The 19,386-nt window shown below is 48.2% G+C and overlaps 1 protein-coding gene across 6 annotated transcripts in view; it reads right to left on the bottom strand.

The window, feature by feature from the left end:
- LRRC4C (leucine rich repeat containing 4C) overlaps positions 1-19,386 on the bottom strand; it is a 1,282,052-nt gene that overhangs the window by 128,640 nt on the left and 1,134,026 nt on the right. The gene's annotated exons all lie outside the window — the stretch shown is intronic.

Below are 19,386 nucleotides of genomic sequence, written 5' to 3'. Positions count from 1 at the left end.
GATGTTCTGAACTACCCACCACTTGTTAAATAAAACAAGGATTCTGATTAGTAAAAAAAAAATTAAAAAAAAAATGGACATAATGGAGGATGTTAGCTTCCAAAACAGTTTGTATGCAGAATGTTCCAAACTAAACCCTTCCACCTCCTATGGCTGGGGGAGCAAAAATAACATTGCCATCAAGTAGGCTCGGGCGTCAAGGGTCGTTATAGATCCAAAATGTTTGATCCTTAAGCGACTTCAGCCCTACAGTGTACACACATTAGAAAAGCCAAAGCGGTCATTATCAGCCATGTCCGTTGACTTTTATCTTATGTGTGTATGTTCTCCTTTTACGGATTCATCCTTAAAGAGAACCCGAGGTGTGTTTAAAGAATGTTATCTGCATACAGAGGCTGGATCTGCCTATACAGCCCAGCCTCTGTTGCTATCCCAAACCCCACTAAGGTCCCCCTGCACTCTGCAATCCCTCATAAATCACAGCCGTGCTGTGAGGCTGTGTTTACATCTGTAGTGTCAGTCTCAGCTGCTCCCCCGCCTCCTGCATAGCTCCGGCCCCTGCCCTTCCCTCCAATCAGCAGGGAGGGAAGGGATGCAGGCGGGGACTGGAGTTCTGCAGGAGGCGGGGAGAGCAGCAGGCTGACACTATAGAGATAAACACAGCCAGCTCTGACAAGCTGTTTGTCAGCAGAGTGGCTGTGATTTATGAGGAATTGCAGAGTGCAGGGGGACCTTAGGGGGGTTTGGGATAGCAACAGAGGCTGGGCTGTATAGGCAGATCCAGCCTCTGTATGCAGATAATATTCTTCAAACCCACCTCGGGTTCTCTTTAAAGGGAACCCGAGGTGAGAGAGATATGGAAGCTGCCATAGTTATTTCCTTGTAAACAAAGCCAGTTGCCTGGGAGCCCTGTTGATCGTCTGGCAGAAGTAGTGTCAGAGTACCTGATATGCTGCATGCTTGTTCAGGGTCTATGGCTAAAAGTATTAGAGACACCGGATCATCAAGACAGCCATGCAACTGGCATTGTTTAAAAGGAAATAAATATGGCAGCCTCCACATCCCTTTCACCTCGGGTTCTCTTTAAGTAAACGCCACAAAGAAAAAGAAAAGACCGGTGTATTTTCTTAACCATTAGACATAATGAAAACCCTGTTTACGGTGACCTACACTAGGAAAAGGGCTAAGTGTGGCCTGCCACCGCCAATGACATCAAGGATTAGTCCCCTTACAGTAGTTATCTAATCAGGAGAAGAGCTCTCGCAAAACGCTGTTCACTACAGACCAGTGACCTCACCGGCTGCCTGCATTCCGCGTCTGCGGGGTATCAGCGCAAATACGATTAATTTCATCAATACCGCCATGGCAGGAAAGCATTAACGTTCACCGGCAGGAGAAATATCTCCGGATAAAAACCTCCGGACAACGTGAACTTTCGAACCTGGTAACGACCCATCTTGAAGGATAATTTCATTATTTCGATGGTTCGGTATAAAATGATAGAGAAAGATTAAACCCGAACGCTCGCTATCCCTCCCATCTTGGCTGCGTCGCAAACCAGCATTGTATTTTCAATTACATTGATTTTTCAAGTTCTCTGTCCAAATCTATCCCCCTATCCAGCATAATTAGCTTGAAATATATAGAATTTATGTTCCGGAGAAATGAGTTTGCCTTTAGAGGGGGGGGGGGGGGGGGAAATAGGAGTGTAACTAAATTAGAAAAGATTCTATTGATAAAGACATTTACAGTTGGAATAAAGATGAATTTGCGGCACAATAAAGTAACACAGGAAGTGGGAGGAGTTTGCGTCTCAATAGGCTGAACAAGATGTGACTCTTGGGCAGTGTACCAAGAATCCATCTACAGCCACGCTGGCTGGATGCAGCTAGTGCTGAGCGCGAATTTCGCATAATCGCAATTTTGCATCGTCATTCGCTAAAACAATGTAAAATCTTAATGTTACATTTCGGGAAAAATTGCAACTTAGTTTGTAACCATAATCCGAAACCGTAATTTCACATACGTTTGTGCTGACTTTAGCGGTTGATAGCAAACATACTATTGTCACCAACATTGCTACATGTGTTAAGTGGAATAGTGGGAACACATTTAAAACAAAAAAAATTCAAAAAAATCTGTTTAAAAAATGCAAAGGAAAATTAAATTCCCCCCCCCCCCCCCCCCCCACTACTCTCCTTAACTCTCTGGGCGATACAATTGCATCGCCCAGGAGGGGGCGCAGCACTTATTTTTAAAAAATTTATTTTTTAAATCATGTAGTGAGCCCTGGGCTCGCTACATGATAGCCGCTGCGCAGCGGCATCCCCCCTCCTACTCCGATCGCCTTCGGCGATCAGAGTAAGCAGGAAATGCCGTTCAGAATGGGATTTCCTGCTGGGCTTCCCCGGTCGCCATGGCGACGGGGCAGGATGACGTCACCGACGTCATAGATGTCGTGACGTCAGAGGGAGTCACGATACGCCCCTCAGCGCTGCCTGGCACTGATTGGCCAGGCTGCGCAAGGGGTCGGGGGGGGGGGGGCTGCGCGGCACGGCGGATAGCGGCGGATCAGCGGAGATTGGAAGTTACACCTGTAGCTGCGTGTAACAAAAACAAAGTTATGCAAATCGGCCCACCAGGGCCTGAGAAATCCTCCTGCGCGATATACCCCGAGCTCAGCTCGGGATTATCGCCCAGGAGGTTAAAGAGAACCCGAGGCGGTTCCATGGGGGGCAGTTGGGAACCTTCTCTGCCTAATGGCATGCCACTGTGTCCCCCCACCGCTGCTCTCTGACCCCCCCCCCCCCCCACCGCCCTATAGCCCCCCCAAGATTAACAACAATATTTGTCGCTTTCTCGGAGGTAAACATAGAAGAGAGGGAATTCCTGTTAAGCGCTCCCGCCAGGGGTCATTCCTGCAGGGTTTCCTGAGCTGCCATTGGTCAGCTCTCTCTCCCTGGCTGCGCCCCCTGCCGCTCCCCCGCCTCCCTGCACGCTGTGAGAGACGCACAGTCTTTCCTTGCAGCTTCGTGATCCAAGGGTCACGAAAGTAAAAGTAGGCCAGTGTGGCTCACAGGAGCGGCGGGGAGCGGCGGTTTTTGCGGCTACCTGAACCGCTCAGCCCCGCAGATCAGGTAGCCTACGTTTTTTTTTTTATTTTATGAGTTAACCTTGGGCTCTCTTTAAAGCAGCAGGACAGCCATACTATCCCAGGAAAAACAAATAAACACATATATAAATAGATACTTACATAACATATGTATTGTATTGCCCAAGTGTTGATTTCAGCGAATTTTATCTAGTTAATAAAGAGAAAACTATTTTAGGCATTTTCCATTTTTACTGCCTCTGATTTAAGCCAATCCTGATGTCACTTTCTCCTTTACTCTTTTGTTTTGTCAAGAAACAGCACTGTCATATCTAGCTTGCTTTGTAAATACATGTGAACGCAGCATAGATTGGATTTCAGCAGCCTTCTGCAGAGGGGTGAGGTGTATTTCCTTCTCAGTCTTGTGTAACACTGAACTGCACTCAGGCAATCAGTGAGGAGCAGGAATCTGGGAGGAGAGATAACAAGCTTCCCTCTCCCCAGCAATGCACCAGAATAGAACCAGGCTGACTGAGGTAAGATTTATTTAAGCAGAAATAGAGCAGTGGGAAAATGGAATTTGATTTTCTGGCTGACAATCCCGCCTTAACATAAAATGTTGGTGATGATAGCATGTACGGGGGCCTTGCTATTAACTAAAGTCAGCATGAAATTAGACAAAAATTACAAATATATTACTCAAAATCATTTGAATTTCTGAATCGTAATCACTAATGACCATAATTGCGAAAATTGACACAATTTTGCGTAACTGTAATGAGCTTATTCTGATCATCACAAGATGCAGCTCTTTGCCAGGACATAGACATGGAAAGCAGACTCACCCCTCATGTAGCCTACACTGCAGCTGGGAGAGGCGTGAGGGCGTGTGTCTACCACCTGGTACCTTTTCTTTCCATGTCTGTTTGTGTCCTGCTTTGGACACATTTTTTTTACAATGAGAAATATGGATATACAAAAAATTAAGCTAGTGGATTTGCTTCAACCACCCAAAGACATTGGGTTAGGTACTCAGTACCCAGTCTTATCATGATAGGGTGCTAGGATTGGGTACTCAATGCCCAGGCTTATCACGATAGGGTGCTAGGATTGGGTACTCAATGCCCAGGCGTATCATGATAGGGTGCTAGGATTGGGTACTCAATGCCCAGGCGTATCATGATAGGGTGCTAGGATTGTGTACTCAATGCCCAGGCTTATCACGATAGGGTGCTAAGATTGGGTACTCAATGCCCAGGCTTATCACAATAGGATGCTAGGATTGGGTACTCAATGCCCAGGCTTATGATAGGGTGCTAAGATTGGGTACCCAATGCCCAGGCTTATCACGATTGGGTGCTAGGATTGGGAACTCAATGTCCAGGCTTATCACGATAGGGTGCTAGGATTGGGTACACAATGCCCAGGCTTATCACGATAGGGTGCTAGGATTGGGTACTCAATGCCCAGGATTATCACGATAGGGTGCTAGGATTGGGTATACTCAATGCCCAGGCTTATCACTATAGGATGCTAGGATGGGGTACTCAATGCCCAGGCTTATCACGAAAGGGTGCTAGGATTGGGTAGTCAATGCCCAGGCTTATCACGATAGGTTGCTAGAATTGGGTGCCTGATAATTGCCTGTGTTTCGACACCCGATAACAAATTTACAAGTGCAGCTGAAATCAATTATGATGATGGAACATTATAGACAAGTTACTCACAGAACATTTATGTTGCGTTTTTTCTTCCAGCTGTTTTATACAAATAAGAAGTATGTTTCTTCCAGAGTAAAATAAGCTATGAATTACTTTTGGATTAATAAAGTTTGAAACAACTTCTCATAATTTTATTCCAAAATTTTGCTAGATGTGCATTGCCAGATGTGAAGGGAGAAGTTGGTAAGAAACAAAATAAAATAATTTATGAAAATGGATATTGATGTTTTTATGAGCCTAGCACCCACCTTGGTGACTTCCAATGTTTATATTAAAATCTAAATCTGAACGAGCATCCCTATCAGTCAGTCGATGGCAGATCCTTTCTATCAACGTCTATATCTGAGTTTTCCACATTTTGTAGGCCGAAATTATGACCTAGTGTAACAAACACGGAAGAGATGGCTGCGGTGAACAGCGATACCACGGCACCCGTCTCCATTTCTCTGCCTAACGATCTATCCGCTCCTTGGACGTCTAGCATGCTGAGGACGGGTTTGTCAGCAGCACATAGGGTTGCATTGTCGCGTGCGCGCATAGACGAGACCTTTATGCGGGGAGGAGGCGCGTCAGCTGACCGGCCGGTCGGCTGACGTCAGAGGAGACGCTCGCCGCTCCTCATTGGTTGATGAGAGGGGGCATGCTGGAGGGGTCTCCTCTGCTTCTTAAGCTTCCCTGAATCACTCGCAACTTGTCTACTGTTGCAAATACTTCGTGTTAGCGCTCAGACCTTAGTTAGATCTGGTGTGTTTCAATCCGGGAGGAAACCAGGAATTTCACACAGAGATAGGATTGTTTGATAGCCATAATTATAACTGAATATTGTATTATCTGTGTATGACTCTTGCTTGCTCTGACTATTCTTACTCTCAGTGATTCTGTACCAGTGGTGCTCAGCAGAGCTCGAATATTCGAGTAGCTCGAATATTCGAGCTCTTTTTCAGCTATTCGAGCTCGGTATTCGAGCTCCGAATAGCTGCAGCTATTCGAATGGGCTATTCGCGTACACTCGAATAGCCCATTCACTATTCGAGCTATTCGAGCAAACGGCGCTATTCGAGCTCGGTATCGAGCTCGAATAGCGTCATAGCCCAGATTGATGTCCTTAGAGCCAATCAGAGGGCTCCCAGGCCCTCTGACGGCAGCCAATCACAGAGGGGGACCCTGGCCAGCCCCTACCCTATAAATAGCGGCCGCCATGTTACGTTTCTCCGTCCTTGCCTGAGACTTGCATAAAGAGAGAGTTGCTCCTTTGTGCTTTGGCTTAGCAAGAGCTTTATTGTGGTCATTTACCTAGCGTTTTTGCTCACATACACCTCCTATACACACCTATATTGTTGTTAGTTAGTTAGACATTGTATTTTAGTTAGTAGCTTTTGTGTTACATAGAGACAGGCCAGCTGCGGCAGGCTTACAGCTTTAGGCCTCAGGGCCTGCCTGTGTGGGCAGCTGTCCTCCTGTCCTCTGTTTATTTCTCTCTATTCTATACCAGTATTTCTGCTGTCCTTTACTACTGATTGTATTAGTATTGTAGTTATATACTGTAACTGTACTAGGACACTCACTGTCACTGTTCATAGGCTACTAGCTGCTCCTGCGTGTGTGCACTCACTGTCTGTGTACACACTACACACACTCTATTTCCAAGTTCTGATAACTGATTGATTATTGTAATTGAATATTGTAATTAGTTAGTTGTACTCACTGTTACTACTTACTGTACTAGGAGTCTCGGACACTCAGTCACTGTTCATAGGCTACTAGCTCCTGCGTGTGTGCACTCACTGTCTGTGTACACACTACACACACTCTATTTCCTTCTGATAACTGATTGATTATTGTAATTAGTTAGTTGTACTTACTGTTACTACTTACTGTACTAGGAGTCTAGGACACTCAGTCACTGTTCATAGGCTACTAGCTCCTGCGTGTGTGCACTCACTGTCTGTGTACACACTACACACACTCTATTTCCTTCTGATAACTGATTGATTATTGTAATTAGTTAGTTGTATTTACTGTTACTACTTACTGTACTAGGAGTCTAGGACACTCAGTCACTGTTCATAGGCTACTAGCTCCTGCGTGTGTGCACTCACTGTCTGTGTACACACTACACACACTCTATTTCCTTCTGATAACTGATTGATTATTGTAATTAGTTAGTTGTACTTACTGTTACTACTTACTGTACTAGGAGTCTAGGACACTCAGTCACTGTTCATAGGCTACTAGCTCCTGCGTGTGTGCACTCACTGTCTGTGTACACACTACACACACTCTATTTCCTTCTGATAACTGATTGATTATTGTAATTAGTTAGTTGTACTTACTGTTACTACTTACTGTACTAGGAGTCTAGGACACTCAGTCACTGTTCATAGGCTACTAGCTCCTGCGTGTGTGCACTCACTGTCTGTGTACACACTACACACACTCTATTTCCTTCTGATAACTGATTGATTATTGTAATTAGTCAGTTGTACTTACTGACTGTTACTACTTACTTACTTACTGTACTAGGGACACTCACTCAGTCACTGTTCATAGGCTAGCTCCTGCGCGTGTTTGCGCGTGCGTGCACTCACTGTCTGTAGTGTACACACACTAAATTTACTTGTGATTACTACTGATTATTGTAAGTTGTAACTGCTAGTTGTACTTCCTGACTGTTACTACTTACTTACTGTACTAGGGACACTCACTCAGTCACCTCACCCACCAACCCACTCCATTAAAGTACCCCACTTTTCACCCGCCCTTTTAAAAAACTTTTGTCTATACGCCCAAAACATCGAAGATGTCTGGAAGTGGCAGCCAGCGCGGTTTGGGCAAGGGGAAGGGCAGCAAGGGAATCAGGAGGAGAGGGAGCAGCATTGTGGCAAGCCGCGGGTGCGGGCGCGCCACCATGCACAGTTCCGCAGCAGCAGCAGCAGCGTCAGTGGCTAACATTCCTCCCATAGCCACTGGCTGTGGACGCCTTGGGCGCCGCCCAGCAGGAGCATCTGCAACTCACGCTGCAGAGACACAGCAGCAGCAGCGTGTAGCACCTGCTCCGATTTTCCTCCAGCCGGGTCGGAAACGTCCCATTGAGGAAAAGCATGCAGACACTGTGGTGCAACTCATGACGGAGGATGAGCAGCCCGCCATCAGCTCTGCATCTGAGGCCTCCACCCTCACCACCACCACCCCTGTTCGCAGCAGCCGCCCAGCAGGGTCTGGGGAGGAGGCCAGTTCACCGTCACTCGCCGACCTGTCATTCAGCAGTCTTTTGACCCCAGGCATCATGAGTAAATTGTCTGCTGTTGTTGGCGATCTTGAGGAGGAGATGCTGATGGGCACTTCGGGGGATGAGGGATTGGACAGCAAGACTGTGGCGACAGTCAAGCAGCCCATCCATGCATCAGGAGAGGAGTTTGGGGGGTCCTCATCCCAGCAGGACATGTTTCAGGAGGGGGAGGATGTTGATGACCCGGTGACAGACAGAGACTGGGTGCCACCACCTCCAGGGGATGTCGTCCTCAGCAGCTCTGAGGAGGAGGAGGAGGATGCTCTTGTGGGCCTTGCAAGGAGGCGCATCATTGCAAGCATTGGCAGCAGCAGTAGGCAGGTCCCACAGCCTGCTGGTGTCTCAGGCTCAGCAGCAGCAGCAGCAGCATCTGCCAGTACCACCACCAGCCGCACCCAAGCCCCCCAAGCCCCCCCCCCCAAACCACCACAGGGAGACAGGCAGCAGCGCTTCCATGCCGTAGGGGGATGTTTCTGTCACCAATCTGGTGCTTTTTCACCATGCCCACAGTGTACAGCAAGTACGCCACTTGCAACCACTGTCAGCGGAAGTTGAGCAGAGGTGCAGACCCCTTAAAGTTCTGAAAAGTAGAGAGAGTGTGGAGAGGCACATTTTCCAAGTGGTAATTTCGGGTGCATGACCTGGGATGCTAAGCAACATCCAGAGTAATATCACAGAAGTAAGGAATTGGTCAGCACACCAGCTTCTTCAATGAGCGAGATTTAATCCATCACATGTCAACACTCATGTTAACAATTGTTTCGGGGCCACAGAGGGTCCCCTTCATCAGAACAGTGCAGACAAACAATGTGATAAAAAATGTGATAAAAAATTGCACCAAATATATACACCAAGTGATTAAACAGAACCACCCCCAATCATGAGAAACATCCCTCCCACATCTCGATGTAAACATTACAATTCTTATCTCTTGATTAAGCAATCATAATTCAAACATTGCATATATACAGTAATCATAACCTGGGAAGATGGATAACATATAACACACATAGATACATAGGCAAAATCCCTGTACATATCCCTATCAATGTCCCACCATTACCTGTCAATAATGCACAATTTCAAATCCATTCGCTCCAGGGGACGCGCCAAATCGCCGCCTCCCGTTGCTTCAGCCGTTATCTCCGCCGGGTCTGCCTCCATGGGTGGTTGCCAACGCAACCTATTACCCAGAAGGCCGCGCGCCACCAGCGAGCCAATCCGCGAATCGCGGACAGAGAACCCCCCGCCCTCCGCACGCGTCAGGTGCTATGCGCAATGCACATGCGCACAATGTACGGCGTCGGCGCTGCTATAGCAACGCCGCTATACGGGTTGCGATGGCAACCCATAAACATCGCCGTACAGACACGCAGATGTCTGCCCAGTGTGGCAGCAGCGCGCTGGGGATCCTGTCACTGCTGACAGCGGCAGAGGATGCTCCTAGATGGCAACATTGTGACATTAGGGCTGGAGATATTGGGAGTGTGGATAAGCCATGTGTTAATATGGCACATCCCACATAGGAACGACAATTGCATATAGGTCCAAATGGACTCACCCTAGGGAGGCAAAGCCACTCCTGTGAGGCAATTGTCATTTTTAAAGGAGCCAAAAGATATGAAGCAATGCCATGCAATGCAAGAGATTCCTGTGGAAATTCGCATTAGTTAACACAAGAGGGGGAGGGGGAGGGGAAAGGAATGAAGGGTAAGGGAAGGGAAAACGGGGAGGGAATGGGAAAAAGACAACATCATGATCTGTGATGAACAATAAACGTGCACAAATAGATACATGTATATGAAAACTCAACCGTGTAGCCTATATCATAGTGATGGAGAAAGCACGAGAATCATGCCTCAAAAGTTGATTCATTTTGATGGTAAGTCACCTATCATCAAGATAACAGGCAAACGAATTGTACTGATTCAATCCTCTAGGGGCGACAGTGTCCAATGTATGTATCCAAAAGGTTTCCTTGCGAAGCAATAATTTATCTCGATTTCCACCTCTCCTGGGTTTTTTGACATGATCAATGTCCTTAAAGTTCTGCACCAGCTCGCTCATCAACCAACTTGCTGCGAAACATTTCCACCAGCATCAGGAGTTCCAGAGGCTGAAGGCATCTGGTGCTGGCAGTGGCACCACACCCATCACTGCACAGCCTTCAGCAGCAGCAGCAACAGCAGCCACCCGCCCTCCTGCTCCTCCAGCAGCACCAGCAGGAGTGCGGAAACGCACTGCTCCTCCCCCCTCTGCAACTCCTGCCGCCGACACTGAGGCCTGTTCTGGCAGCCAGTCCTCAGTGGCCTCCTCCGCTGTGTCTGCTGATTCCCATGCCAGCAAAAGGCCACGCCAGAGCCTTTTGAGCGAGTCCTTCCAGGGGGTGGTTAGGGCTCTGCCTCCCAGCAGCCGTCGCGTGCGGCAGCTGAACGGCTTGCTGGCACGGGCCATGTGCTCCCAACTCCTGCCGTACACGCTCGTGCAGGAGGGGAGCGACATTCGTGCGCTGCTTGCTTGCGCAGCCCCAGACTGGCAGCTCCCCAGCAGACACTTTTTCTCCCGCAAGGCCATTCCTGCACTGCACCGCTTTGTGATGGCCAATGTGGAGCGAAGGCTGGAGCACGCGGTTGGTGAAAGGGTCCACGTCACCATGGACTCCTGGAGCAGCCGCTTCGGGACAGGCCGCTACCTGTCCTTCACTGTCCACTGGGTCAGCTTGGTGGAAGGGGGTGAGGATGGGAGAGCAGCAGCGGGCACAGCAGCAGCAGCAACACAGTGGGTGGTGCCACCCCGCAGGCTCAGGGGAACTGCAGCAGGTTCCTCCGATCCTCTGCCATCCTCCGGCACACCTGGCCAAACCCCCCGCCTCAGCAGCAGCGTGAAGGCCCGCCACTGCCAAGCGCTGCTGCACTTGGTCAGCCTTGTGAAGACCAAGCTGACGGCAACCCATGTGTTGGCCAAACTCCAGGAGCAGGAGAGGATTTGGCTGACCCCCAGAGGCCTCAGAGTCGGAGAGGTGGTGGCCGACAATGGGGCCAATCTGGTTGCCGCAATAGACAGGGGAAACCTGACCCACATCCCCTGTCTTGCCCACGTGCTGAACCTGGTGGTGCAGAAGTTCTTGCGCACCTACCAGGGGATGGGTGAACTGCTGGAAACGGCAAGGAACGTTGTGCGTCACTTCCGGCGCTCGGCTGCAGCCTGTGCGAGCCTGGAAGACGTGCAAAAGGAGCTGGATCTGCCACGCCATCGGCTGATCCTTGACGTTCCGACTCGCTGGAACTCCACCCTGCCGATGTTGGAGCGTCTGGTTGAACAGAAGCGCGCTGTCAAACAGTACCTTGCCCTGGCCACTGTTTCCGCCGCTCAGAGAAGGGACAAGACCAGCAACATCCCGTCCATCGTCCCCGATGATGACTGGAGGCACATGCAGCAGGTGTGCTTAGTGCTGGCTCCCTTTCTGCAGGCCACTAACATGGTGAGCAGGGACCATGCTATGGTCTGCGAGTGGGTGCCCCTGGTTTGTCTGCTGAACAGGGCCCTCGATGCTTTGCTGGAACAGGGAGCGGCAGCCTTGGACCAGCAGGAGCGGCAAGCAGCTGCACAGTCCACCTCTGAGGGGGAGGAGGAGGAGGACTTGGTGGAGGTCCCTGACCTTGCTGCTGATGAGGGGGATCAGCACAGTGCAGCTGAGTTGGTGCGGGGGTGGAGAGAGGATGAGGCTGACGAGGCAGAGGAGGAGGATGAGGACAGCAGCACTGCCGTCGATGTGCCAGCAGACGTGGCCCGCCTCTTCCCAATGGCAGCGCACATGCTGACGTGCCTGCGCAGAGACCCCAGGGTGATCCAGATGAAGCAGAGGGAGGACATCTGGATCAGCATGATGTTGGACCCACGCCTCAAGGGGAAGTTGAGCCAGTTCCTGCCGCCTGCAGCAGGAGACCCAGCGCAACAAATAAGGAGCTTGCAGCAGGCCCTTCTTGAGCGCTTGGAGGAAGCCTTCCCCCAGCCTTCCACCCCCACTGTCCAGCAGCCAGCACAGAGGCAGCAGCAGGTGCCTGCATCCAGCAGCAAGCGCCCCACAGACCTGCTGTCTCTCAGCCACGAGCTCTACAGGACTGTAGAGGCTCCGGCAGCAGTGACTAGAGAGGAGGTGCATGCAGCAGCATCCTCCACCGGTCACAGCCAGCGCCTGACCCGCATGGTGGCTGACTACATGGGGTCCTACAGCGGGCTTGACAGCGATGCCCCTGTTGATCCCATGGAGTATTGGGTCAAGCGCCTGGAGATCTGGAGCGAGCTGGCGCAGTACGCCCTGGAAGTGCTGTCCTGCCCCCCTTCCAGCGTGCTGTCCGAGCGCTGCTTCAGTGCAGCTGGTGGTGTGGTCACCGAGAAACGCTCACGTCTGTCTCACAAGTCTGTGGACAGACTGACGTTTCTGAAGATGAACCAGGCGTGGGTGGAAGGCGAGTTCCTGGCCCCTGTTGTCGGCGAGAGGGGGACATGAACTGGCTAAGAACCATCGTTAATGTGCCTTACCACCCTTTACCACCTCCTGGCTCCTGCTCACTAAGCCAGCCTGGTTCACTTTGACTATTACGTCGCCTGCAGCCACACATTTTACACCTACAGTGGGCTGCTGTGTACTGCCCTTCTGCTGTCTGTCTGTGTTTCCCACTGCCAGGGTACACAGATTTACCTTCTGCTGCCACTCTGCCACCAGCTATTACGTCAAACAATAGCTATATATCTGTGTAATTTGTTTTACAAACAAAACCAAAAAACCATAAAAAAAAGGTTTAATTTTTCTGAGGTGCCCGGGTTGAAAACTGTGTTGTCCCAGTTGTGTATTGGACACAATGTGGGCTGCACGACCGCTGTCTGGGACCTCCTGCCTGCTGTGTTTATTTACAGCCCTGGTATCACCGCTAGGTACCAGGGCTATTATGTCACGCTGCCTGCCTGCTGCCACACTCACACTACTCCTCCATTCCTCCTGCTGATGCTGCTGTCTGTCTGTGTTTCCCAACGCCAGGGTACACAGATTTACCTTCTGCTGCCACTCTGCCACCAGCTATTACGTCAAACAATAGCTGCTCACATTACTCCTCCATTCCTCCTGCTGCTGCTGCTGCTGTCTGTCTGTCTGTGTTTCCCAACGCCAGGGTACACAGATTTACCTTCTGCTGCCACTCTGCCACCAGCTATTACGTCAAACAATAGCTGCTCACATTACTCCTCCATTCCTCCTGCTGCTGCTGCTGTCGGTCTGTGTTTCCCACTGCCAGGGTACACAGAATTACATTCTGCTGCCACTCTGCCACCAGCTATTACGTCAAACAATAGCTATATATCTGTGTAATTTGTTTTACAAACAAAACCAAAAAACCATAAAAAAAAGGTTTAATTTTTCTGAGGTGCCCGGGTTGAAAACTGTGTTGTCCCAGTTGTGTATTGGACACAATGTGGGCTGCACGACCGCTGTCTGGGACATCCTGCCTGCTGTGTTTATTTACAGCCCTGGTATCACCGCTAGGTACCAGGGCTATTATGTCACGCTGCCTGCCTCATTGACTGCCTGCTGCCACACACTCATCCTCCTCCTCCTGCTGCTGAATTTACCTCCTGCTGTCTCTGTGTTTCCACTGCCAGGGAGCACATACAATGGCGCTTCCAACATGCGTGCGCCACCAGCTATTTGTTACGCTCAAAAATAGCTGCATTTCTTTAAAAAAAAAATTTGAAAAGAGAAATAAGTGAAGAAGAAGATGAAGAAGAAGATGAAGAAGATGAAGAAGAAGAAGAAGAAGAAGGAGAAGGAGAAGGAGAAGAAGATGAAGATGAAGATGAAGAAGATGAAGATGATGAAGAAGAAGAAGATGAAGAAGAAGATGAAGATGATGAAGATGAAGATGATGAAGAAGAAGAAGATGATGAAGAAGAAGAAGAAGAAGATGAAGAAGAAGATGAAGAAGATGAAGAAGAAGAAGATGAAGAAGATGAAGATGAAGAAGATGAAGAAGAAGATGAAGATGATGAAGAAGAAGAAGAAGATGAAGAAGTTGAAGATGAAGTAGATGAAGAAGATGAAGAAGAAGAAGAAGATGAAGAAGTTGAAGATGAAGTAGATGTAGAAGAAGAAGAAGAAGAAGATGAAGTAGATGTAGAAGAAGATGAAGAAGATGAAGAAGAAGATGAAGAAGATGAAGAAGATGAAGAAAAAGAAGATGAAGAAGAAGATGATGATGATGAAGAAGATGAAGAAGAAGAAGAAGAAGACAATATAAAAGAAGAAGAAGATATAGAAGAAGATATAGAAGAAGAAGATATAGAAGAAGAAGATATAGAAGAAGAAGAAGAAGAAGATATAGAAGATAAAGAAGAAGAAGAAGAAGAAGTATATACAGTACTGAACACATTTCTGGACACAACTTCTCTTTTCAACTTTTTTTTTTAAAGGAACATCCTCACATAATCACTTGCTGTTGTTACTTGGAAAAAAAGAGGTTTCTTGCATCATTCACCCTCAAAACAAGTGTTGGAAGCTATTTAAGGCCATTTCGAATAGTCAGCTCGAATAATGAGCTCGAATACCGACTCGAATAGTGAGCTCGAATTCCGAGGTCGAATCGAATAGTAAAAATTATTCGACTCGAATATTCGACTGATCTCGAATAATTTACTATTCGAATTCGACCTAACTCGAATTTTGAAAAGGGGTATTTGAGCACCACTATTCTGTACTTCTGCTCATCTGATTTTGTTGCCGACTCTGCCTGTTAAAACCTTCCTGCCTTTGCCTTCTGACTTTGTACCGTATCTGTCTGTCTGTTGCCAACTCGATTGGTCTGACCACTCTACTCTCACCAGAGGGCCCTAGTCTCTGGTGAGGGGTTTTGTACTGTTAGTGCCCACCAGCTCCACTGGGGTGGCATAGCTACCTATCAGTACTACTGTTGCACCAAGCACTATACTTTGCTATCGCATTTACTGTTGGTATATTTGTATTATTGGTGATTCTGCAGATCATCATATAATCAGGTATATATCTGCATTATAGGTGATACTGCAGATCACCTATTAATCAGAATCCAGTTCTTGCTGACACCAATCGTTACACCTAGATCACCAGACTTACAGAATTCAATTTTCTTGTGAAGACCATGATGGAGTTGAGTAAGAGGTACACTGGTACACTTACGTACACCCCCCCCCCCCCCCCCCCCTCGGCCTTTCCAAGAGGCCTGGCCAGAATACTCTTTTAAAAAAAGAGGGGATTAAAATTGGTATGTATAGGAATCCAGAGAAATGTGTCAAGACAAGTTGAATTTAAACAGTTCCTCCAGCCAAGTTATGATTCCGCTCAGAGAAAAGGTCAGATTACTTGTGATGCTTTTTGATGAAAAAAATAAATAAATTCATAAAAAACTGAGAGAAATACGCCGGGCGCTGAAAAGAGGGGGGGGGGGGGATCCACAACAAATTATTTATACATTTTGTAGAGGGAAGGGAAGAGAAAAAAAGTCATCTCGCTGGGGAGGTTGCTCAAAAGATTTTCATCTATTTCTCATTCATGTCTGGGGTTTTGATACAGAAACGCAAACATTGTAATACACAAGGTCTATTTATAAAGCGAATTAACCCTGAGCGGCGCAGCGGCCGAGCGTCGAATGGCTCCTGCGCTGAGCGCTCTCTTCTGCGGCAGCCGCAGAAAGGTTAATAGACCTGATATTGATGTCTTGCGTTCTTACGGCTGGGATGGGGGGGGGGATCGGCTTACTGGAGGCTTGTTCTACACGAGGGACGCCGCGGCCAGATAAACGGGATGATGATGCTACAGTAGATAATGCCGATCCGCCGGGAATAGAAGGCCTTTTAAAAATGGATGAGGAATAATTATTAAAGCAGAAAACAAGCTCCCCCCAGGTTTCTCACATCCAGCCTCCACCCACTAACCTCTTCCTGACACCCCGAAGTTAACCCCTTCACTTTACGCAGTGTTGATAGCTAGCCCTACCAATTTTAACCCCTTACTGCTGCCAAAAACATAAACCCCACCCAGTGTTAACTTCTACCTGATGCCTAACTCCCCACTTTAACCACTTCAGGACCTTACACATTCCCCCCCCCCCCCCCCCCCCCAGTGACCAGGCCAATTTTCACAATACAGGGCTGTGCAGCTTTGTCAGCGTGCTGCACAGCCCTACCACTAAGGGCTCTTTCACATCTGACAACGCGAACAGGAACCGTTCTCCTGCACGCGTTGTCTGCCTGCGGCGTGCCGTCGGGTATCTGCGGTGTGACGCAATCAGCGGCGGTAGCTGGTAATTAAACCCGACGGAAACCGCCGGCTCGCGGGTGCGTTGGGGGAAAAACTGCGCCGGGGTGCGTCGGAACCGCAACGCATCGAAACGCAGCGTCGAGTGTGAAAGGTAAAATGAAAGTCTATGGACTTTCATCTTACCTTGGTTAACGCAAACGGCTTCCGTTTGCGTTAACGCAGAAAGTCTGCCCTAATGTGAAAGAGCCCTAAGCACACAAATGCATTTTTCCTCCTTTTCTTGTCCTTAATAGGACACTGTTTAGGAGGTCTCTGAGTGCCTTTTCCCTCCCTCCTTCCTACCTCTGCCTCCCCCCCTCCGCCATCCTAATCGCAATAGGGCAGCAATTGGCTCTCTTCCCTGGCATCAGCCTATGAGAGGACACGCATTAGGAGCAACTCTGAGGGACAGCCGAGTGTCCCCCGTACAGCGCTGCAGGAGATCGCAGCGCTGTACAAAGGTAAACAAAAGAGATTTCTTTCCCCTTTCGACTCTAAACAGTCTGCTGGCTGATCATGGAGCGGAGATCCGTGAACCGGCAGCCGGGAACGATCGCGCTTGCGCGTGTGCGTCCCCTGGTAAACTGCAGCTCCAGGACTTGACGCCAATCATTAGGTAATTAAAGGACAACTGTCATGAAAAATGTAAAATGCATGAAAACACGTACATAAAAGTACATTTCTCCCAGAGTAAAACATGCTCTAAATAACTTACAGTAGGTAGTAGAAATCTGCTAGAACTGGACTAGCCCATCATAGGGGATTCGCAATTTTTTTTTTTTAAGCACTTAGTAAATGGCAATTGCTCAGCCCAACTGCCAGGATAATGTGCAAACAGGTAGGGGGCGGCCTGTATCTTTGTATAGATCCATTCCAGGTTATGCTTTTGTACAGAATACATGAAAATGAAATTTAGAGATGGACTAGTCAGAAACCTGTCAATTCCATCAGATTTCTACTTATTACTATGACAGCAACATAGGAGAAAAGTAACTCATAGCTGAACGACTTCCAGGTGCCAAAGGGGACCCACACAGATGTTCCTGTGTGACATCACAGCTGAAACTTCAGGGCAGTGTTTCACAAACCTCTGCTTGTGACTCCCCAATGGTGCATGTTTTGAAGGAAACCTCACCTATGCACAGGTGGGGCAATTAGTGTCTTAGCAACATGTAATCCACTAATTACCCCACCTGTGCAGAGGTGAGGTTGCCTGCAAAACATGCACCGTTGGGGAGTCAAGAGGACAGGTTTGAGAAACACTGCTTTAGGGCTTTGGTGAGTATATATAGGTTGGGGTTTGAGATGAAAGGAGATCACCCAGGTGTTAAGGAGAGAAAGGAAATTGTGTAATTGTAAGGGTCAGGACTGGTGGCCCTCTGTGATTGTGTTCAAGGTGTCTCATGTGGCTTCACAGATCACACCTATCAAGGACCTGCTTGATCTTTTCCCAGTAAATCCATCCAGTTCCAAAGCTAATTACAAGCATGTGAGAATTGTTGCATGTCATGGATCGGAAAACGATCCCTTGAGTGACAAGTAGGGCTGCCCGTTAGTATTTAGTGGAATTGAAATTCCTTCAGTTCCAAACGGCATTGGTATTTCAGATCAGAAATCGGATTTCTGTGAAAATACTGCATTACCGTAACTCGGTCATTTTAGCCCAATCACAGAACTCAGAAGCATTGGACCAATCAGATAATACAGAGTCAACTTGGAAGTATCTGTTCAAGCAGAGAATGCCAAAAAAAGTCTCCTTGGAAATCCACGGAATCGGTATCGGTATTGGCGGAAGTTTGAACTTTGGCACAACTGACAATCAGCATTTCCAGCCATCCCTAGTGATAAGTTGGTGACCAGTGCTGTACAGAGATTGCAATCAGCCCTGCTTGGGTGGATTTAACAATCAATACATTTGAGGAGAGAAGGCTGGTGCTAGATGCTGGATGAAAAGGTGCTCGCTCCTTCTAGCCATAGAAGTACCTACCTATACCATTGCATCACCTTGCTTCATGAGAGAACCGGCGCTGATTAGGTACATGCCAAGGCAGAGAGAAACGGTTCTAAGCCTCTCAAATAATGCTGTGGAGTTTGATTTCACTTCCTTCACTAAACATCTGAACATTCCCTGATATAACACTTTTTGCGAGGACAGTTCTACGTCATTTTTTTTTTTCCACAAAACTTGAGTTATTTCTCTCCGTCTCTCGCATTGTCCGTTTGGGACGCGCCATATGTCAGCGGAGTCGCTGGAAAGTACGATGGTGGCACATTTACTCAGTGACACCTCCGGGGAGTATCATAACCCCAACAATCTGCTGCGGATCTCTGCCGCCTGGCTGACCCCCTATCCCATCGTGCGGCGCCTCTTCCCCGGCACAGGTGACCTCGGAGGCTGAGAGCTGTGACTGCCTGTGACAGGGAAACCAGCGCGGCTGCAAAAGTCAGGTGTCACAGCAACGGCAGAAATAACACGACCATTTAAAGGGAACCTGAAGTGAGAGGAATACGGAGGCTGACATCTTCATTCTCTAATAATGCCAGTCGCCTGGCTGTCTAAGCTAAGTACACAAATGCGATAATGGTTGGAAACGGAAATTTGGGGCCCGGTGATATAAAGACCATTGCAGTCTGTTGCTATGCAGCGGGTGGAGGGATGACAAGTGGTGGACAACAGATGGACAACAGATGGCAGGAAAGTCAAAAACAATGGGATGGAGGCTGCTCGGGCGATGTGGATCATTAGGGGTCCGACATGCTGGATCGGTCAACAGTACTTTTTTTTATATATATATATATATATATATATAATTTTTAAATAATTTAATGTTAATCTCAGCTCTGCAAAAATCTGCGGTAGAGGTGGTAAAATTGCCAATCATTGGTCAATCAAAATCGTATGTGTGTGCCAGGCTTAAAGAAAGTCTGAAGCGAGAATAAATCTCGCTTCAGACCTCATAAA

Source organism: Hyperolius riggenbachi, chromosome 11, assembly GCF_040937935.1.
Source record: "Hyperolius riggenbachi isolate aHypRig1 chromosome 11, aHypRig1.pri, whole genome shotgun sequence".
NCBI lineage: Eukaryota > Metazoa > Chordata > Amphibia > Anura > Hyperoliidae > Hyperolius > Hyperolius riggenbachi.
This window is presented reverse-complemented; position numbering and strand designations above follow the sequence as displayed.